General features: G+C 46.9%; 1 long non-coding RNA gene across 2 annotated transcripts; it reads right to left on the bottom strand.

The window, feature by feature from the left end:
- Positions 1–8148: 8148 nt before the first annotated feature.
- Positions 8149–10822, bottom strand: LOC123627483. Of its 2 annotated transcripts, none has more exons than XR_006731304.1 (3): positions 10430–10822; positions 9208–9410; positions 8149–8785 (listed from the first exon to the last, which is right to left on the bottom strand). It is a non-coding gene; the product is annotated as an uncharacterized LOC123627483 (long non-coding RNA). The 2 variants fall into 2 exon arrangements; XR_006731303.1 differs by lacking the exon at positions 10430–10822 and adding an exon at positions 9678–10071.
- Between the last annotated feature and the right edge of the window lie 11698 nt (positions 10823–22520).

Here is a 22520-nt window from a genome sequence, read left to right as displayed (position 1 = left end):
GCCATGCCCTTCCTTTCTGAAAATGTGGGAATCTTCTGAGCCTGTGAGCTCAGTTGCAAAACCATGAGCAATTTTCCACAGCTACCCCATGTCATCCGTCTCTTTGACATAAAGAGGGAAAGAAGAGGGTGGGGACAGGGCAGAGGACGGAGAGGAGGGAAAGGAGGAGACAAGGGAGAGGGAGAAGCATTTTGCTGACGTCAAAGAAGACCAGACTCTACAGGATAACATTACTTGTACCTCAACCACCCACTCCCTCTAATTTACTAGAAACCAACCGAACAGCCTGTTTAGAAGCCCTTAGCCTTGCAGTCGGGTTTTTTTTTTTTTGTTTGTGTGTGTGTTATTTTGTTTTTTTGCTAATTATCCTTTGACCTAAAGGGCCATTCATTGTTGGGGGTTTGAAAGCTACTTGATTCCCCGAAACAGAGGGGATTTCCTAGAGTAATAATTCAGGCTGTGCTTGTGTAGGGTGCTGGAGCTAGAGTAAATCGATCCAGCTGTTGGCAAAGCTTATGGTAAAAGGGCCCTGGGGAGAGGATGGCATCTGCAGCTGGGGCCACTGTGGGCCCCGTCATGTGGTCCCCCAGGTGTCCACCCAGCGCTTGGGCTCTGTCCCTGCGTGCTCCCCTCCCCCACTCCCCTCCCCCATCCCTTCCCGCCCCCCCCCCCCCCAGGACCCCTGGTCTCTGGCAAGTCACTGCCCTGCAACCCTGGCTGACTTTGCTGGCTGAAGGCAATTCTCCTGCACATGTGGCAACCTCTTCTTGGGAAACGCAGGACATGGAGGATGATGGGGCGGGCGGGCGGGGCATCTGCCTCATGAGAGTCCCCGTTTGGTGCGCTGGCTGGCGTGTTTGATTGCACTTCCCAGAAGCATCCCCCAAGTTCTGTTGTCTGGATACACCAGGGCCTGTTAGCAAATAAAATCAAAGCTGGCAGCAGTAACCTGTAACCCGAGGCTACAGAAATACCGACTCCACTACCCAGATGGTGGAGTTCAATGTGTTTTGCTGGCTAAGGCCAGCACAAGTTAATTTTTATCCTAGTAAAAAATAATAAACACTGCATTAGCAACTAAATGTTTATCAATTTGCAGTTCATTTCCAGCCAGATCATTTCGCTCCTGCATGTTTTTACTGCTAGCCGACGCACTAGAGTGTTTTTCACGGAACCATATGTGGCTACTTAAGCCCTAGCCTCTGTAGCATTTCTATGGTGATTTTCACCTTAATTGGATAATATTATTTGGCTACCTCAGGCATGGTCCTCAAATATCGCATTTTAATGATAGAGAAACTGCAGTAAAGAAAGGTTTCAATGACCTGCCTGGGATCACCCTGCAGTTTAGGGGCGATACTGAACAAGGAGCCACAAGTTTTTGTTTTGCTTTTAGATGTAGCACAGACCTGTATGCTCTGGACCAGGTGTCCGCAGGGCTGCGGTTTGTTGTGTTTCTTTTCCTCATCTTACAAGTTAATATCAGAGGAAGTGGCAGAGAACAGCTATCAAATGGAGTTGGGGACTCTGTAGGAAGATGTGTCAACGCATATAAGAAATGATAACATGTAGAGAGCACGACTGAACCTCAAGTACGTTCAGCTGCCCCACAGCCAAGACCGTCTGCAAGTGCTTCGGCCGTCTTTGCCGTCTTGGTGGAATCAGAGCTACCGTTTGGTGGTGTCATCCGTTGTTTGTCACTAGACTGTTAGAGCCAGAAACAATGAATGGACCAGGACAAAATGAAGTGATGGCTATCCTGTGACCACGCAGTTGCTAAACCCTCCCTCCAGCCACACATTTAAGTGTGGAATAGAAATCTCGATATTGCTGCACGGTTTAGGGCAGATCTAAAGCAGCTCCTTGGGGAAAGGGAAGATAAAGGAGTCTGCAGGGCAGCAGGCATAGTAATTCAGACCTACGTTCCACCTTTATCTCCTTGGGAAAGTAACTCACTTTCTTGAAGCCTCAGTTTTCTCCCCTGGAAAAAAATGAGAGCATAGCAGGAGGTCCCTCACAGGGCTGGGATGTGCACGGGGGACATATATACTCAGGAGTTGGCCTAGTGCCTGGCATCTGCTAGACACTCAAGAAGCGTTCTTCTCCTGGAGAATTCAGCTTGGCAGGGGCCGGTAGGCGATGGGTTGAAGATACCATATATGCAACCCCCAATGTGAGGTAATTTCCTAGTAGGTAGGTTACAAAAATTTTGTGTCTTTTTTTTTTTTTTTGGCCGTCTTAAATATATAAACTTTAAAAGATGCAACTAAAATAGTCGAATTTCTAGTTATAAAACTTTATTGGCTTAATGACTTGTATATTTAGAATTACATATGTAAATAGATTCATTGAGAAACACTGCCTTTGTTTTACTCATCATCTGCAGTCTTCGTCATCACCTGTCTTTGTCATCACTGAGCCCGGTTTTGAATGATCTAACTCCGTCTTCCAGAACACGTCATCTTGCTTCTGCCCAGAAATCCTTGCGAGTTAGTACTCTTTGAGTCTGTATGCTGGGGTCTCTGGAAACGTTATCTAAGGCCTCAATATCCAGGCATTATTTGCCATCTCTGCAAAACTGACTCCTTGCATTGCTTTTAAAAGGGATCTTCTTGGGCTTATGGCTACATAAGGAAATGTCCGTGCGTTTTAGAGACACACGCTAAAGTAGGAAGGGGCGAAATGACATGAGGCCTGGGATGTCCTTTAAAAGATTTCAGCCAAAAGAAAAAAGTAAAAGGCAAAAAATGAAGATAAGGTGAAAAGAAAATCCAGGTAATGGTTGATCTGGGTGATGGATATAAGGAGATTCATTGTGCTACATGCTCTTCTTTTGATATGTTTGAAAATTTTCATAATAAAAATTTAAAATGAGCTTTAAAAGACTTGCTTATAATACCTAGTACTTGCAATTGGAGATCACACCTTCAGGAACAACTACACAAACTTTTACATTTCTTTGCATTAAAAAAACAAACAATAACTATTCTTCCAGACAACCTCCATAAACATCCTAAACTAACATTGATGGAATTTCTTTCAGGGTATGTTGTTGTTCCAAATAAAGAGATTGAGAGAGCACTCTATAATATGAGGAGTTTTTATGGACACAAATATAAGATGACATCATGTATATATTTAATTATTATGGGTACGTAATGGTTGTTATCTTTATAGGGTACATGTGATGTTTTGATACATGCATATGATGTGAATTAATCAAATCAGGGTAACTGGAGTATCGGTCACCTCAGGCATTTATCACCTCTGTGTGCTAGGAACATTCTAATTTCACTTTTTTAGCTATGCTCAAGTATACCCTGAGTCATTGTTGATCATAGTCACCTTGTTGTGCTACCAAATATTGTTCATTCTATCTATCTAACTCTGTTTTTGTACCCATCAACCATCCCCACTCTTATATTTGCTTCTAAATTTATCTTCCTCTATGCTTTGCTGGTCTGAGAAGACAGGGTTGGTAATGTCCCCAAATGGAGAACTTCCATAAGTTATGGGAAGATCTACTGCAGTGTCCTTCAGCAGAAGTAGCCATTACCTAGTGCCCTTGTTGGCATTGGAGTTGGCAGGCCCAGGACAGCAGGGAACATGCAGCCTACGGTCCTGGAAGCAGGCCTGGTGGCACAGGTCTGAGTATGGAGTGTCAGTAGTGGCATAAAAGGGGAGTGTCAGTGTTTTCTTCATTGGTCAATGCTTACCCCCTGGAGAGAGGGCCAGAGCTGTAGTCTACATAGCTTGTGCAAGAGGGTGGTTGAACGATTGTCTAGCAATCTCAGTCAAAGTCAGGCAAGAATGTTTGGGCCTAAGAGTCCTGATTAACACAGTCTATAGTGATCAGAAAACTGTTCCATATTTGCTTTATGTCTATTTTGTAGCAATGGCTTTACCAAAGGAGGAAAGAAAAAGTTATTATTTTAAAAACATGGTTGAAGAATCGTATGCTTTCTGTACAAACATGGCGGGTCATTTACCAACGAGTCAGTTATTGTGATTAAAAATACCTACCGGGTCTACGTGGGAAGTCTGGAATTCTCCGGAATTCTTTTATTTTATTGAATTTCCCCCCAAGGATGTATTGCACAGTAGGCTGGTCAGATTTTCTTCTGACACTTTTTGGTGTGGCCTCATTCACACTCCACATTTCATAAGAGAGAGAATTTTGGCTATTTTGAAAGAACCCTCCCTCAAACACAAAAATCACAGAATAATGGCTTTAGGAGTGTCTATCTCCACCTTTCAGTGCTAGCAGATTTTTTGGAATGCAGAAAAATAAGATAAACAAAATACCCGTGTGCTCAAACTGAGAGCAGGTTCTTTTTTGGAAGACATGTGTTTTTTTTTGATGAGCTAAGTGTTGATTCTAACCCAAAAAGAGGGAAAAGTGTGAGGTTAGATAAGTGTCTGCTAGGTTCATTACTGCCGTGTGGATTCCGTGAAGTGGACTTGCAGGTCACCGGTGGTAGCTGCAGGATAAAGGTCACTTGTTGTTTATTCTCACTCTGATTGGGCGGTCACTGAAAACAGAATGTGCACTGCCTTCTGGAAGCCGTGTTAACGTCACGTCTGCCCTCCGAGGGACACTTCCAGCAGGGAAGCGCATGATGAAGTCTGCAGGCATGACTTGAGCCATGCCAAGTGGCCGCCGGCCAGGGTAGAAGTTAGACCGGGGAACGGCCATCAAATGCAGTTGTTAGGTTTGGCACATCTTTCTCACGCTGCTGAGCTGAGCAGGAAAGAAAGAGAGACGTTTGTCGGTGGATTTATCTCATCAGTCCTATAATGTACTCTTTAATCTGAATCTTTCTGTTTGCTCAAGAGCAAAAACAAGCCCGACTTGCATACCATCGAGGATTTAGGTCGGACGGTTTACATCTCTAACCCATGGCCCCGGTAGAGTCCTCTGCCCACGATTTCCCAACATTGATTTTTCCAGCAACCTGGACAGCAACCTCACAGGTGACTTGAGATGCCTTTTGGCTGTACTTAAACATTTCCAACAGATTGGCTGCACACCCTACGATAAATATAATAGTTTCCTGTGGAACTGGGATGATTCCTGACACTACATTTGCACGCGTGTGTACGCATCTGCTTGAAAAACAGCCTGGCTCTGTTAGGGAACTCCACTGCAACCACAGGACTTTCTGTTGACTTTTCTTCCGTGTGGTCATCCCGCCTTTGGGTCAGCGAATCAACACCATCTGGCACAGATATTTTAACCTTAAAGCTTAATGTATAACTAGTGTGTGTTTTTTTTTTTTTCCTTCTGTGTCAGCAGTTGGCAACTCGACACTGCAAATAAGGGCTCTGGTGAGTACATGGATGTCTGTGTGTGCATCCCGGGGAGGGGAACGGTAGAGTAAGCAGTTTTGAAATTCATGCCAGTGGTTGCTGCAAGTGATAAGATAATTTGAGTAACCTGTAAGACCCGTGGATTCACAGGTTTCAAAAACAGGAAAGTCTCTTGTTTTAAAACCCTCTAAAGCAACATGTGGGCTCAGAAGAGAAGCTGGCTTGTGGTTTGGTGATTGTACTTCCTTATGGGGAGCATGGCCGCCGACGCAAGGCCTCCTGGGATTGCGGCGTGGTGACCGCAGGCCTGACGGTTGCCCTGCCCGGCTCTGACACAGGCCCGGGGCTTTCTGGCCAGATGAGAAGTCTAAAAATTTCCCTTTTCGTTTCCTCTCTTGGGTGACTTTGTCATTTTTAAAAAAAAACTGGTGCCAGAAAAGGGAATTTTGCCCCTGCTTTTAAGGAGTTTATCTTGACTGCATAGCTTCCCTCCCGCTCCTCCAAAATCCCACCCCAAAAACCCCACGCTAAAAAAAAAAAAAAAAAAAAAAAGTAAAAATAATCTATTCTTGTAGATTTTTTTTTTTTCCCAGCGGGTGTGTGTTTGGTTAATCTGCTTTTAGGCAGGATTCATAATAAGCGTGTCTTTCAAAATGGTATCATTTTTAAAAAACACACTCAGAGACCTTTCCCTATCACTGGCTTTGGGGAGTTTAAAACACAGGTAGATGCTACGTCTTCTGGAAAACTAGCCCCCTCACAGCCTGGTGGGCAAATACTCCCAGGGCCATGCTTGAGTTCTTAAATAAAGTGAAAGCAGATGCCATTCCTGGGCGACATAGCAAACTGACCACAGCACAGAAAGTTCTGTTGGCTACATGTGTGGGGGCTGTCTTGGGCCCCGAACACACTCTGCATCAGAAATAAACTTCAGGAAAGGGCTCCTGCTCTCCTGTCTGCCCTGGAGAGATTCATGCGTGACAGCTCGTGGGCTGACTCTGCACTTCGGCAGCTGTTTCTCTTCTCTCTCTCCAGGAAGAAAACAGGGCAAAAAGGTAGAACCCACTTCCATACCCAAACTCCTCTTGGAATCATGTTGTTTGCATTCTTTCCTATGCATCTTAGGCACGTGTGTTTGCATGTATGTGTGTGTGTATGTGTTATTTCTGTTATTTGGTCCTTTTATTTTTCAGTGAATTGAAGGAAGATAACCTTTGGACGAGGTGTACACTTCAGTGCAGCAGCAAAGCACCAGTGAAGCATGCTGACTCTCACCAAATGACCCTGTCTTGCCAATTCCTCTGTCTTGGCCCTGATTATCTGCAACTTAAAACCAAACCAAGGAAGACTGCACAGGATTTTACTGCTCTTTCTCTCTCTGTCTCTCTTTTTGGTAAGCCCAATAAATCTGCCCCAATCACGTCACTGAGGCCACAAGGAAGTGTAATCCTGCCAAGTGTGGGAACTAACAAAAACTGCCAAAGTCTTAAGGTTACAGAGAGAGAGATCAAGGACCACTTTCTGGGTTTTGCATGTCTGCGGTGTGTGTGCATGGGTGCCGTGTGTATGCACCATGTGTGTGCCTGGGTACTGTGTGTGCACACAAGCACTGTGCATTTGTGTGTATGGGCACATGTTTATACTGTGTATGTGTGTGTGCTGTGTGTACGTACCATGTGCTCGTGCACTGTGTGTGTATGAGCGGACTCGCACATGTATACCGTGTGTGTGCAGCAAACGAGATGCCCCAGTCCATGCATGGGAGTCAGTGACAGAGGGTGGGAGATGCTGGCATGAGGAGGGCCTGCTTGGAAACAGGTAAATCACCCAAGTGCACGGTGATTTTCATCCGGTTTGCTGCCCTTTCCTGCCTTAAGCAACACACCCTGAGACTGCAGAAACCTTAGAGCCTAGGCAGTGTGCATTCCGCTTCCCCTGCCTGCCTGCAGCTCAAGTGTGTTCTTTTCAAGTATCTTTTTTTCTTCAGCTTCAGAAAAAAAAAGGGGAGAGGCTTGGAATTGAGAAGATGGAGCCAGGATTCAACATGAGCCATGTGAGTGTGTTTCCTGTGTATCCAAAAGACACAGAGGAGATGAAAAAGAAAAAAAACCAAAAAAACCAAAACAAAACAAGAGATCAGATTGGGAAGATAGTGGATGAGTCTGTATGTATAAAATGAAACTTCTGTGCCCCCACACAGGACTGGCAGCATGTCCCAGTTTCCTCTCTCTCACCTCACTGTAAGTGCTGACCCACTTCTGGCTATTTTTATTGGTTTCTTTGAAAATCCTCACTGTGCGATCAGAGTTGACTCTGGTCGCCTTTGTTCTCGTTCCTCCCCGCCACCTGGGTCCCAAAGTGCAGCCCTTCCCACCTCACTCCCAACAATTATGGGTGAGTCCAGAGCCAAAGGACAGTGGGGTTTTATCGGTGATGTGACAAACGGGTGACCCCTTTCCTTGCAATCAGAGACACAAGGACAGGCAGCTGGCACCTGCACGCGGAGCTTTGTACCACGTTGCCCTTTGTCTGATCTTTCTCTCTGAGGCTCGCAAACTCCACTGGAGACGGCCCCTTCCGCGTCCCAGTGCTGGTGGTGGGGGCGGGGGAGGGGGGACGTGCTGACGCCCGGCTGCAGCCCCAGGTTTGCGGCTGGGCCCAGGGCATTCAGCGTGTGCAGCGGCTTATCTGGGGTTGCAGCCTGAATCAACAGTGGAACCAGGAAGTGAACTCAGGGCCCTGCATTGTATGGAAAGTTGGGTGTATTTACTTTTCTCTTAAAGCAAACTTTGATTTACTCTTTAATAAGTTACCATTGAGGATATAGATCTGGAGAAATTTGACTTGGCATCCAAATCTAAGTCACATATTGATAAGGAAGGAGCGGAACAGTGAGTCTTTTACGTTTTTCCAGCTTTATCATTAACCCCAAGTTTGGAAATATATTTGCTTTTAGAGGTGTCAGTTTCCCAGTTTGAGAGGGTGATAATTCTCTGTTGATGCGGTGTGTTGGCACTGCTCAAACCCCTAAGTGACAAAACAGAGTGACCTCAGCTTCAGACAGAGCTGGTTTGCATCCGGGCTCTGTCACTTACGGTGTCACCTGAGGTGTCCCTTCACTTCTTTGGCCTCGATTTCCTCATCTGTGAAATGAGGGTACAAAGAATCTCCCCGAAGAAGGATTCGGCAAGGAGACAGATGGGAAGGGCGGGCTGGGAGCGTGGAATGGAGTCTACACTCGCTATAGCCAACTATCAGGGTTACTTATGACCCGAGTCATTTTTATTACGTGCAGTAAAAGTTGTTTTCTCTTTCCAGAAATTTCTCCAGGACCTCCCCCGCATGAGGTACACAATGTGGTTACGTACTCTGTGCTCGTCCTACTCGGGCTGGGAGGGACACGGGTCCTGGGGGGTGGCCAGGAGTGAAGCTTCCCGTCCTTTGCTGACACCACTTCCTCATTAAACGCAGAGGTCTGCAAAAAAGGGGAAAAAGCACAAAAAGAACAATGAAGCCCCAACGACCCTTTTCCTACGCCTGTGCTGATCGTTGGGGACGGGTTATTTCTTTGCTTGCCCAAAAGGCCTGAGAAAGAGCTGCCAGGGGAGGGAAAGCACCCCTTTTTTTGGATGTTCCAACAGGCCTCTCTCCTGAGCTGTGAGCCAGGTGCAAATCATGTTTTAAGTTAAGGGCAGTAAAAAAGAGAAGAGGGTGACCCTTCATGACCCAGGAGGCTCCTAAAGGCGCGGCTCTGGGAGAGCTGTTGCAAGGAAGGGCGCAGGGGTGGGTCTGCCCGGGTGCTGGCAGTGCAGGGCGGTTGTCCCTAGAGAGTTTAAGGGCCGTAATCAACCTGGCTCGAAGTCAGACTGCTTTTTAAAAGGTTTGCTCGCCACACACCAGTAATTGCAAACAATATCAGCGATCAAATCTCCTTCCGTTGGCGGCCAGTCCTTCCGCCCCTTCTTGCTGCGCCGGGCAGGGGTGGGAAGGGGAGAGCGTGGCCTGCAGACAAGGAACCTGAGACAGTCCCTTCCGCTTCCCAGCGAGAGGCTGGAGGAGATAGTGATGCTCTGGGATCCTCGGGGGCTCAAAAGAGTCACCTGGGAGAGAGAGAGAGAGAAATTGCCTCAGCCTGGTGACAGGAGCACAGCTGGCTCTACCTCTCCCAGCCGCCAGCCTAGGAGGCGGGTCTGGGAGTGGAGCCCACGCACGATGCGGCCGGGCTGGTCACAGTCACGTGTTGGAGAGAACATGGTCAGCAGACCACCCAGCCAGGCTCACGCCAAGCTCGCAGCACTGGAGGTGGAGGGTGTGACAAAGAACCGTGCATCCCTGCGCCTAAAGACGCCCTCTCCTTCTGTCCTGACCTGCAGCCGGGTGTCCTTGCCATTTCTGGTGGAGAGAGCAGGGAAGACCCCTGCTTACCAACAGGGCTGGTTCATTGAACCGCCACAACCACCTGGTGAAGTAGACACAGTTACGCCCATTTAACAGATGAGAAAATCGAGGCTGAGAAAGGGGCAGGAACCTTCCCCAGTCAGAAGCAGGGGGTCTCCTGCCACTTGTTTGGCCCTGAGGCTGCCACGCCCCCGCACCTCCCTGCTCTCCAGGGCCGAGGGCTCTCCCCAGCCCCCAGCAGTCACGTTTCTTTCCAGGGCTTTGCACTGTGCCAAGATCGTTCGGGGAGGGGGACGCACGGAGCGCTACCCCCAAGCTGAGCAGGCCAGCTTGTCATGGTTCAACACACCCCTTGCGGGGGGAGGGGGGTCACATTTGGGAGGCCTTGGAGGACACTGTGCCAGACAGACAGATCCTCAACCACCGACTCCTGCAGAGAGCAGAACAGATGTTCAGAGAGCAGTTCCGTGTTCTCGGGTGGCCCTGGAGGCGTGTTCTGACTCAGTTCCTGGAACCCCGCTCCCTCCAGGCAGGCCGATGGCAGGGACTGGCTGGCCGAAGCGCCTCCCTGCTGCCAGGGCTTTTTTTGGTGCGGAAAATTTGAGAGAGGCTCTCTCCGCCACCTCTTCGCTCGGGATGTGCTCATCTGTCCCCACCTACTTCTGAGGGCTTAGGCCTGGAGGAGGCCTCAGAAGACGGGCAGCTGTCTCAGGAAGGCCACCTGCTGAGGCAGAATCCAGGGTGACGGACGGATGAGACCTTGTTCTGAGTCATCCCGGCCCAGCCCCAGGTCCCCTGAGCCACCGGGCTTCACGCAGGGCCCAGGCTGTGCCAACGGCCCCGGGCACATCAGGTCTGAGCTGAGCAAAGTTCCAGACGCACGAGTTCTGCCTTCATCCCGGCTTCCGGCTGAGTCTGAACACTTCCCAGTTCTAGAGAGGTCTCTACCTTCCAGAAGGAAGACCCGGCCTGTCTCTGTTGTTTATGAGCCCCTCTTCCCCCCCCCCTCCAGCGTCTCCCTTTGTTCAGAGCAGAGCAGAGCACATGAAAGGCTTCTGGGGCAGGGGAGAAGTGTCACTGGGTGACTTGCACAGGAAATTGGAAATTGGAAACCCAGGTCTCCCCCCACTCCTCTGACTCACGCTTAAACAAACCCCATACACGCCCTGACCTTTGATCCTGCCATCTGTAGGGGCCGTACCTGCCAACAGCTCCCTTCCCCGGCCACGCTGCCGGCTCACGGAGTCCAGCATTTGGCCAGCTTCCTGGGGGAATGAATCCGTCAGATCCCAGCGCATGCTACGCCTGCAGCCTCTCTGATGTTTTTTTTTTTTTGGTCTTCAACAAAGTGAATACTTACATTTTTTTTTTTTGCTCTTTAAATTTTCATCCATTATATTCATCAACACGGAGAGATGGAACATTTGGCAAAATTATTTTAAGGAGCACTCCAACCTGTGATCGTAATTTCAAATCAAGGAATTTGCTGAGCAGATGTGGGGAAGAACAAAGGGCCTGGGAATGATTTAGGGCCTGGGGGGAAGGGAGGCCGGGGAGGTGGGACCCCAGGCAGTAGCTGGGGCGGCTGGGAGGGTGGCTGTGGGCACCCCGTGGGGGAGTCGGCCTTCTCAGCGCTGCCATCCCACCCGTACGTGCCTCCTGGTCAGAGTTCTCATGTGCTGAACACGCCACACACAGCACTTAAAAATATGTAGACTGAGCAGAGCATTGAGATTCAAAGTAACGCCCTAGCCGAGAGCTTCAGCTCAGGAGTCGGACGGGGCTGACCTTGAATCCTGATTCTGCCACTCACCAGCCTCAGTTGAGTCATCTGTAAAATGGGGATAATTGCAGCAAACGCATCAGTAGGGATTATTAGGAGGATGAGTGTTTACTGGGCTCAATCATTGGCGTCTAACAAGTGTTCAAAGTGCCATTGTTGTCACCCATATGCAGAAATGCCCAATTTACACGCTCGGGTTTTGCAATCGATTCATTCAACAAGCGTCTATCGAGCACCGATAACGTCCCAGGTGCAGGGCTGGGTGTGGTAGGTACAAACATGCAATGCGTAGAAATTAACATGCTATTAGATAAATAAAAAATACTTCTATCGAGTTGCAAAGTAATAATGACTTCCAAGACCATTTAAGTCATTTATACAAGAGCCTTTCTTAAAAGATGGTCTCTTAGAAAGAGTTTGAAAAAAATGTATGGGGTTAAAAAAAATAAAAGGGAAGCTGTCTTATTTCTAATTGTTTTTGAACTTGTTGCTTTTCAATACAACTATTATCTAAATTAGCTTCATCCCCAGGAACCTTCAATCAGCTAATTTGCAGATAATGTGCCAACAGTCTGGTTTGTCTGAGTGCCTTTCAGTGACACATGGGTACTCAGGAAGGGTGTCACTTGCCAGGGATTATCCAGTTCTGCTAAATGACAATCTTAAGCATTAGAAGCCACCTAGTTCAACCTCTCACCCTTTTAATGGCATTGCTGGTGGGTAGCAGCTGAGTTCTGCTCAGACTCTGCTAGGAATGGAGACCTCACTACTTTAAAAGGTAAGTGCTGGCCGGGTGGACCAGCTCTAAACGTTCAAGATGGAAAATTAATTGAAACGAATTTGCATAGCACATCTAGAGGACAGAAAGCCTTTCTGTTGTGTTTCCTTTCATCTTGGTCTCTGTCACCTTCGTTTGGTCTCGTTTTGACTGCCTGCCCATCTTCCCCTTTTGCCCTGAGCTGCCGCCTGTCCTCTGCCCCGAGGGGACAAACAATAGCCTCGGTCACCATTGGGTGGCCAAGCGTCCCATGCCTCAGAAGTTCGGAGCCGACGCTCAGTTCCAGTTGCCCCTGTCCCTGTTCTCTAGGGTGGCTCCACCAGGCTCTGCTTTCTTGGAAAACAGCAGTGACCTTTGTTCAGCCAAAGCCCTATGTCCCAAACTCTGATATTTGCCCGCCGGCCCTCCCTCCTCCAGCTGCCCCCAACTGCTGGCCGCTCCCTGCTCCCCACGCCAGCGGCTCCTGCTGTTCTAGCACTTCTTGGAAGGCGGCCACCAGGGGCCCAGGCAGAGAGAGGCAAGCCCTGCTGCTGTGGCCTCGGCTTGCCAGGCCTGAATCCACTCCGGATCGCTGGGAAGAGACGGGGTGTGCGCCTACCTTTGAAGCCCGTGGGGCCAAAAGAAGGCTGAGCAGCCCAGCTCCACAAAACCCCGAGTGGCTTTGTTTGGTTCACACTTTGGGTTGCCTGCGGAATTGTTAGAATTAAAAAAAAAAAAAAAAAAAAAGCAAGTTGAGAGCAACTAAAGTAAAAAGGGAAAAGTGATAAAAGGGAAAGGTCTATTTTTGGAGCTCTTGGATTCTGAAACTCCTTCTGACTCTTTCATCCTTTCGCCTCTCCTGCTTCTCCTCACTCGGCTCGTTGTCCTCCCGGGGAATCTAAGTCTCTGATCTCACTCTGGGCTCTGGGTTTCTGGATCTTAGAGGGGGCCTTTTCAATGACACCTCCCTCTGTGTCCTCTCTCTCTTGTTCTTCTGCCATCCAGACTTGTCGTCCCCCACATCTGATGCAGCCCAAGCGTCTGGCTACTGAAAGCGGCTGGAGAAATCCACGCCCTGGGGCGATTTGTTCTAGAACGATCCGTCTGGCTCCCCCAGAGGTCTCAAACCCCCTCCCGCATCCAGAACATAAGATGGGTTTTGTTTGGCCTGCATGATATTTTAAAGTAGTTTGATTTAATGACAAACATTTAAGGAACCAGAGATCACCAGGGAATCCAGATGTTTAGCTCCATTTGCAGAGTCGGAGGGCTGGTGGTACCGGGTCTTTGCTCACTCCGGAGTGGGCGCTAGTTGGGGCCGAGAGGCAGCTGTGCTTCTGATGTGTGGCACACACTGTCCATGTGCCACCATCTCTGTGACAGCAGAGTGTCTGCCTGGACTCGGAGAACGAGCATTACATGCCATCGATCCACGGGCTGTCTCTTTCCCACGCCCCAGCGACCTCGTTTATGAAGTGGCTCCCTGTTTCTCTGGGCATCTGCGTTGGCTGCCCATGCTCAGTGGACTGTAGTCAGCAATCCTTTCCCTGCTCGCTGGTGGACCCCCAGCCCACCGCATTCCTCACGGGGCTGCTGCAAGTCTAGTCCAGGCCCTCAAACCCTCGATCTCTCCAGGAGGCCTTGCCTCATACGTTACTGAAAGGACTGAGATCACACAGCACGTGCCCCAACGCCAGAACTTCCTCTCTCTCCACCTCAAAACTCTCCTTCCACTCTCCCCTTCCCGTCTTTTCTGACTCTTCTTTGTCACTTTTTTAAACTGTAAAATCAAACCTACCTACAGAAAAATGTTCCAAACAAAGATGTGTAGTTCCATGATTTACCACGAAGTCAACCCCAGTGTCATTACCAGCCTGGCCAAGAAATATGACTCTGTCCTCACCCTGGATGTGTCCCTCATTCCCCCGTTCCCACCCTCCCCCACCAGGGGTGACCGCCATTCTGACTTTCATGGTAAAGGACCCTTGATCTTCTTTATTGTTTTGCCATCAAAATATGTAAATGGATGAATGTTCATAGCAGCTTTATTCATAATTGCCAAAACTTGGAAGCGACTGAGATGTAGGGGAGTGGATAAATAAACTGGGATACATCCAGGCAATGGGGCATCATTCTTGCCATTTCCTTTACCCAAACATACACTCTTATTTGAAGGTCACCCAAACCCTCGCTAGTTGGCCATCCAGTGGCCCTTTCCTAATCCTCTTGCAGAGTTGTCAGGGCTTCACCCCTTTCTCTTAACGCTCTGCTCCCTGGGGTTCTGGAATGCTCGACTTCCTTAGCTCTCCTGCCTCCTCCCTCTTTTTCACCTTCCATTCCTTTCTTCCACTTTCTAAAGGTAGAACTTCCTAAAGGCTCATGAAGAGGCCTGTGGCATTGAGGCCACAGGCTCCCCAGCCTGCTTTGGTCTCTTCTCTTTCCTCTTCTCATTATTGACCCTTCGCCTTTGTAAGTTTATAGCTCCCACCACTCCCGCTTGCCTGAGGACACCCAGATCGAAATATCTGGCTCAGGCTTCTCTGCTGGGTTCCAGTTTTGCATTTCTGAATGACTGCTGTTTTTTTCCTTCCCGCATGTCCTAGAAGTCCTTCAGAAACATGTCAAAAGTTGAGCTCATAATTTCCATGCACAAACTTCCTCTTTCTTCTAATTCCCCATGTCTCTACAATGTCACTACATCTCTATACTCATTTTTTCCCCCTCTACGTGTTAAGTACCTTTTCTTTCATCTCCACTTCTTCAAATCCCATATAGCTTTGAAGGACCAGTTCAAAGGTTTCTCCCCTACAAAACCTTAGAAGCATGTGAAAAAACTCAGGCTTTCAGCAGTGAGAGATACGGTTCCAATCCAGGCTCTGTCACCAACTGTGTGACTCTATACCAGGTGTTGACGGCAAACTTGAGTTTTTCTCATGCATAAAATGGGAATAAGAGTGGCCAACTCACTGGTTTATTGATAAGATTAATGCATTATTTACGAATATGTTCTATTTCTTTTATTAGACTGTAAGCTCCTTGAGAGCAAGATTCATTTCTGATTAATCAATATATCCCCAGGTATTTATCAAATAGTTATCCAAGGAGCGAATGAATATTGCACAGTGCGTCAGACAGCGTGGTGCTTATGTTAGCATTTTATGCAGCAATTAAAAGGATCAAACCTACTTTATTTTCTTCAGTGGAATATTGTCTGATAATATTCAGACACTACTTTGACGCCCCTATTTTATTTCTACCCGGGGGAGTGGCCTGACTTAATGTCAGCTCGGTGCTAACATAGAACAGTCAGGAGCCTCTGGACCTTCCTGGCCTCAGTTAATTGTTGTCCTCCCAAGTGAAGGCAAGTTTGAATAATTGTCTGGTGTATTTAATGGTGTAGACAAGTGGCCTTGGCTGGAAAGATCCCCAGGTCCCACTGCCTCTTTTTATTGTTGCTTAATTTATCCAGATAATTGCTTCCTCTCTTCACTTTTCTTGATCTTTGTTGAATAGCCTCTTGGGTCCAGGCAGCTGTCTGTTCCGACAGCCCTATTTGCTTTTCCCTCTCTGACCCTCCTTCTTCCTCCTTGGCCTGAAAGGTGCGTGAGGCTGGCTGCAGTTGGAAAGCCAGCCTTCGCCTGGGAAGTGACCCTTTTCCAGAAGTGTACCAGGCCCAATGCAGCTGTCTGCAAGGGTGGGCCCGCCAAGCCCTCGACTCTCCCTTGGCCTGTCAGATACAGCTGGACACATTTTGCTGATGCTTCAGCAACTTGGTTATTCATTTTCTGCTGTCAGCTGAGCGTCTACACCTGGCCAGAGCTTGGCTCACCCACTTCTTAGCTCCCTTGGCAGACAGTGCCTGGCAGCCACAGTATGTCAGCTCTTTCCTCTTTCCCCACTAGGTAAGTCCTTCAGCGGAGGAATAGGTGGAAGTGAGAGGAGGTATGGGCACACATGGTGGCATTCCTACTGAATAACTGGGAGAGATCTCAGAACAAAGTTTTCTAGGCAAGGCCAGTGTAGTAAGGTGGATAATTGCCGCCCAAAATATCAGATCTGATAACCTGTAAATATTACTGCGGAATGTTTGCATCTTCCCCTAAATTCCTATGTGGAAATCCTAACCCCCAAGGTGATGGCATTAGGAGGTGGAGCCTTTGGGAGGTGTCCTTACAAAAGAGAGCCAGCTAGTCCCTTCCACCACGTGAGGACACGGTGAGAAGGCACCGTCTATGTACCAGGAAGCAGATCCTCACCAGACACTGAATCTGCTGATGCCTCGACCTTGGACTTTCCAGCCTCCAGAATTGTGAAAAATAAATTTCTGTTCTTTATAACCTACCCAGTGTATGGTAGTTTGTCTTAGTTACCTCATTTGGATAAAAAGCACTTTGCAGATGTGATTAAGTTAAGAAGTTTTAGACGGAAAGATTATTCTGGATTATCTGGGTGGTCCCCATCACAGGTAGCTTTGTAAAAGAAACACAGAGGGACACACACACACACACACACACACACACACACACACACACAGAGGCAGTGTGAAGTTGGAGGCGAAGATTGGAGTAACGTGGCCATAACCCAAGCAATGCTGGCAGCCACATTCCAGCTGGAAGGAGCAAGGAATGGATTCTCCCCTAAAGCCTCTGGAGGGAGCATGACTTTTTGGCACCTTGATTTTCGCCCAGTGATTTTGATTTTTAAACTTCTGGACTCCAGAACTGTGATGGAATAAACTCAGGAGTTTTAAGCCACCAAGTTTGTGGTAACTTGTTTCAGCAACTACAAGGACCCAGTGCAGCCAGGGACAGCCCTGGGCAGATCATTCCTAGGCTCTGCTTTAGAGAGTGGTTGGCTGGACTATCATAAGCCAAGCCTGGCCAGCGGTTCTTTTGATTCAGAAACTCAATTCGATCACATTGCTCAAGATTGACCAGGTTCATAGCAAACCAAATAGTCTAGACTGGATTTTCCATCAGGATAGCCCAAATTTTGATTTGCTCCAGGACAGAGATTATCAGTCCCAGGCAGGCACCTGCTTCCTAAGGGGTAGGTGGCTCTCCCCAGCTTGGCATTTTGCTGGGTGAGTCCAGACCAGAGGAAGGACATAGGAAGAGTCGTATGAATTTGATGAAGCTGAGGGTACCTCTCAGCACGCCACACTGTAGCGTCTCTGGAGCGTGGATGCTCAGGCAGCCCACACTCTCGCCCATATGGGCAGTAAGCCCAGAGCAAGCTCCTTTTTTATTTGGTGTCTAGGGAAGCCCGGGTGCTTCCAAATATTCGGGGCAGTTAAAGCATACCATTTTCTGCAGCAACTTTGTGGCAAGGACGCTAATGGCTGTGTAGAAGCTTCCCTGGCATCATCTGGAAGCCCCCAACTCACAGACCCGCATCTGGAGTGCCCCAAGTGCTGTGTCATTGTAACTCAACACATATTTCTTGAGCGATGTTTTGATCCGTGTTCAGCTGCAGAAGCCACCCTGGTTCATTTCAGCAGAAAGACTTTCTTGCAAGGCATTGAACGGCCAGTGAAATAGTTGGAAGGACAGGTTCTAGGCTGAGCTCTTGGGGATGCATCCACAGAATGCTGGTGCTCTTGTCACCTCCAGGAAGCCAGCCGCCCACTGCAAAACTGCCCTGCAGCCGCTGCAATCCGTGCCCCCCCAATGAATGTCTCATGTCCTGCTTCTCTCCCCACTGAACACGGTTCTAAATTCAAGCCTTGCATGACTGCCTGTTATTTGAGGAATTCAAATTACAACCGGGACTTTGGCTGCCGGGCCACGTGGGAAATGTGGTTTTCGCGTTGCAGCTTCTGCCTTGCAGGAAGGCAACTTCCCGTTGTGATGGATGTCGCAATCCCAGATGCCATGGATGTTGAGTGAGTCAATCCGCAATTTCTGACACAGACACCTACTATGGGCACAGCACGGCTCTAAGCAAAGAAGGCAGAGCCCCGCACTCGGGGGGCTTACTGTCTCGTGGGTGTAGACAGCAAGTTCATTGACAAATAAACACAGTAATTTAAGATACTGCTCAGTGCTACAAAGGAGATAAAGTAGTATGATGAGGGAGTGGCTAGGGGTGGGGTGGTGGTTGCTTTAGCTGGGATAGTCAGAAAGGCATGTTGATGTCACATTTTTTGTTTTGATGAATGATCTGAATGATCATCAGATCTGAATGATCAAAGCAGCTGTGAGCAGCAAGTCTGGGGAAATGGTGTTTCAAGAGCAAGAAGGGCACGTGCAAGAGCCGTGGAGCTAGGAATACCTTGGCATGCTCAAGGGAGAGAAAAAAGCCAGCGTAGCCCCAGTTCTGACACGGGGCTTCTCTCAGGGAGCAGGTTTTCTGACACTAATTTTTTTCCCTAAAATATGGGGAAAACCTCCATAAATTTAATCTTAGCTAACTAATAATATGGTTTGGTTTGCTGTCTTTTTACCTTTTAGGGCAGTTTTTTAAGAGTCTTCCATAGACCTTCCTCCCCCATTGATGTGGAATATTCTGTCCCCAAAAGAATTCCATGGTCAAATCAATTTTGGACATCTTGTGTATTAAAGGTTCAGAGAAGTCCTGCAGTGAAAAACCCGTTTCATTAGTTCATTCTGTTTTACTCGATGTTTCTCAAATGTTATTTGACTACAGTATTCTGCGGAATACATTTTGGGAAATTTCTGCTTCTGTATCCCTCAGTTTATCACAAAAAATGGCCATTTTCATTTCCCATCTATTAATAGCTCCAATGGACCCTTTAAAAATATTTTTCAGTCATTTCACATATAACTTGTAGAAGCAAGAAGGAAAGGAGAGTGAAAAACAACTCTACTAGAAATTCAGACACCAGAATTTAAACACAGCAAGTCCAATTTTTTATTCCACATTTTCCTGAGTTTGAAGTGAACAATACCTTTGAATGCAACCAACTGCTCATCAGCTGTCATGCATGAATCTAGAACATTCGTCTTGAAATACTGACTCAAATTGCAAACACATTGCTAATAAGTTTGCTCCTTTAGAAATGTTTTATTTATGTATTTTATGTATTTATTATTACTGTTGTTTATTTTAGAGACACTCTGTTGCTCAGGCTGGAGTGCAGTGGTGGGATCATACCTCACTGCAATCTTGAACTCCTGGGCTCGAGCAATGCTCCTGCCTTAGGCTCCCGAGTAGCTGGGACTCCAGGGTGTGTGCTACCACACCTGGTTAATTTTTGTTTTTTTCTCTTTTTGTAGAGACGGGGTCTTGCTATGTTGCTCAGCTTGGTCTCAGTCTCCTGGCCTCAAACGATCCTCCCTCCTTGGCTGGGATTACAGGCGTAATCCCCGCGCCTGGCCTCAGAAATTCACTCTTATCGCTTCTGCCTCTTCTTGTGCTTGCATTGTCAAAATACGTGAAAAAAAAAATTGAAGCCTTTGAAAATGTAGTTTTGTTGAAGAGAGGATGACCATCCTCTTTGCTTCCTAATTGCAAAGCATTTTCATTTTTAGATTTATAGACACCATTTAAAATGATCAATCCACCAAGTTTTTCTATTTTCTCCCAGTCACCTTTGTATACAGACACCAATAAAACGTATCAAGTAAATTTCAGTGCACAAACATCATAAAATCTAAAAAAGCACTGCCAAATATCCTTTTAGCAAACGACATTGTCCAGGTTCTTGTGACAGAATATTGCATGATAGGGTCCTTCTGGTGGACTAACTGGATGAGAACACGATATTTCCTTTTGGTCTGAAGAAATAGATCATTCACCCATCACATTTTGAGTTTGACAAAATTCATTGAGGGTATCATCATCTGTAGACGTAAGGTCTGAGATTTCACTTACATGATCAATTGTCATTACAGTCAAGAGACCTGCTGTCTTTTTGCTCTCATCTTCTGATTCCTCTAAGAATCGTAAAACATCTTCCTCTATTTCTTTCTCAGCCATTCTAGACCGCAAGTGAAAAAATTTGAATTTTCAACTGCATTCAATGCAAGCTAAAAGCAGACTACAAAGATCATGTCTCCAGTCCTTTTCTATATCTTTTTGAAGACAATGCCATACTTTTGCCGAGGCAATAGGAAAACTGAGAATGATGCATTGTGATGATTCATCTCACTATTGTATCATTATTCTAATCTAGGTCATTCCACCATTCTTTTTTTTGTATAGTTTGAAATAGTTCATGAATAATGAGGAAATAGCAAATATGTTTCAAGACACAAGAAAAACAAAAACCCTAAGATCCTCAGATGTAACTTTGATGTATAAAAGAGTCCAATGGATGCATATGGTAGTTGCAATACAGAGTGAGTCTTATTCTCTTAAGAAAAATAAGTGATTACTTCTTTTTTTCTTTAGAAGACCTCTAAGAAAGAATAAAAGTCAAGTAATATCCATCCTTACAAATATATAGAACTGCTCAAAAAGAAATTCAAAAGTTGAAATTGGATCCAATGGATGACAAGAGTTAGTTTTCTTCCATGTTTTTACTCACATATAATCTCTTAAAATGTCTTATGAATGGAAACATGCTTTTTCTTTCTGAATGGTATGTGATAAAGAAGTGGTTTTGAGTAGAACATATTTTATAGAGTAGAGTGTTCTTAATTTATGTCTTGATCATTTATTTTCATGTAATCTTTAACATGTTCATGATATTTGACTTTTCCCCCACTTAAGTGACACATAGCACTAAGTTGATTTGAGATGTTATACAAGAGAAGCGTGTTTCATAGCAAATAAGGTAAAATATAAAAATAAAGTAAAAAGGCAAAAAGTTTTGATTTACTAAATACATACATGATATATTTTATAATGTCATAACATAAAAACATGCAACATTTGTGTTATAACATATACAAAATCAGCAGCTATTTTTATTTTTCTGACATTTGTAATGCTTATATGTTGCACTTAAACTGGTCTATTTTTATCATTTTTGACAGTTTATTTCTAATAGACAAAAATAAGACAGGAGATTTCAGCTGTTCTTTTCAAATAATTCATTGTAGTCTATAGATTTTTTTTTTTTTACCAATTAATACGAAGACAAATTACACATAATTACCAATATATACATTTTTTTTTTCTTTTAACTTACACTTTTGAAGCACCAGAACTCTGGGTCCGGTGAAAATAACCCGGAGATAAATCTGGCAGAATTATTATCATTTTATGCTTGTTGTTACGTTCTTCTATTTCCTCATCAGTGTTCCTATGCTTCTCACCTTCAGCCAGTGCTCCACCATGGATGTAAAATAAATGACACGTGACAAAGAATAAACCCATGAAAGGCTGCATGGAGCCAAGTCTGCTGAGGGCCACTGGAACGAATGGTCGAGTCACAGGCACGCTCTCGCCACCTCTGCAAACCACCCCACGCCAGGATGTTCTTAAGCAGTTTTGTTTCAGAGGGGGGCATTTGAAATAATCGTTTTATTTATTGAGTTAAAAAGTAGAAACGGACACAAAATGCTCTTAGCGTTTTTAGTGATTCAAATCCCTGGGGCACTTTTTCTTAAGAGCTGGAGTTGTCGCTGTGTCGCCTAAGCTGGAGTGTGGGGGCCACTCACGGGCACCATCATGGCTCACTTTGGGCTCCAACTCCTGGGCTCAGGTGACCTCCTGCCTCAGCCTTCTGAGGAGCTGGGACTATGGGTGTGCACCACCACGCCCTGCTTCTGGGTCCCTTTTGAGAGACCTTGGAAAGTGACCGGTTGAGGGCTGTGGGTGCCGGTCCATGCTGTCTAGGGGTGTGGGTCATGCCTGACTCATGCTTCCCCCTTGGGACTCTTGTGTGTAGACTCCCCACACACCGTCACCTTTTCATCGTCTACTGATCAAAGCAGACGTCAGTCTCCGAGTCTGTAACCCAACTTGCATTCCGCAGCACGTTTCTAGAACATGGCTTCCAACAGCGACTACTGCCAGGCTAACATTCTAATCTTGTGTTGACCTGCACTGGCCTTGGGCCTGGAGGCTGCCAGTGTCCTCCGTGGGTCTTGCAGCCCCCTGGCACGGAGGTCCTGGGAGCCGGGTGAGAGGCAGAATGAGCCTGGGGGACAGCTGTTGTCACACAGAGTCCAGGCTGCCGCGGGGAAGCACGTGGGAAGAGCTTCAGCGTTGGCATCTCCTCTCGCCAGAGTTCCCGGGCCCGTCAGCAAAAGGCCTGGTGGGTCAGCCGGGCCTGTGCAGACACCCCTAACCTTTTCTTGGGGCACGGTGGCGTCTGTCCACGGTGTCCCCATCCACGGCAGATGTGCCCTTCCCCTTGGG

The sequence above is a fragment of the Lemur catta genome, chromosome 25, assembly GCF_020740605.2.
Source record: "Lemur catta isolate mLemCat1 chromosome 25, mLemCat1.pri, whole genome shotgun sequence".
Taxonomy (NCBI): Eukaryota; Metazoa; Chordata; class Mammalia; order Primates; family Lemuridae; genus Lemur; species Lemur catta.
The sequence above is the reverse complement of the archived record's forward strand: the minus strand, read 5'-3'. Positions and strand labels throughout refer to the sequence as shown.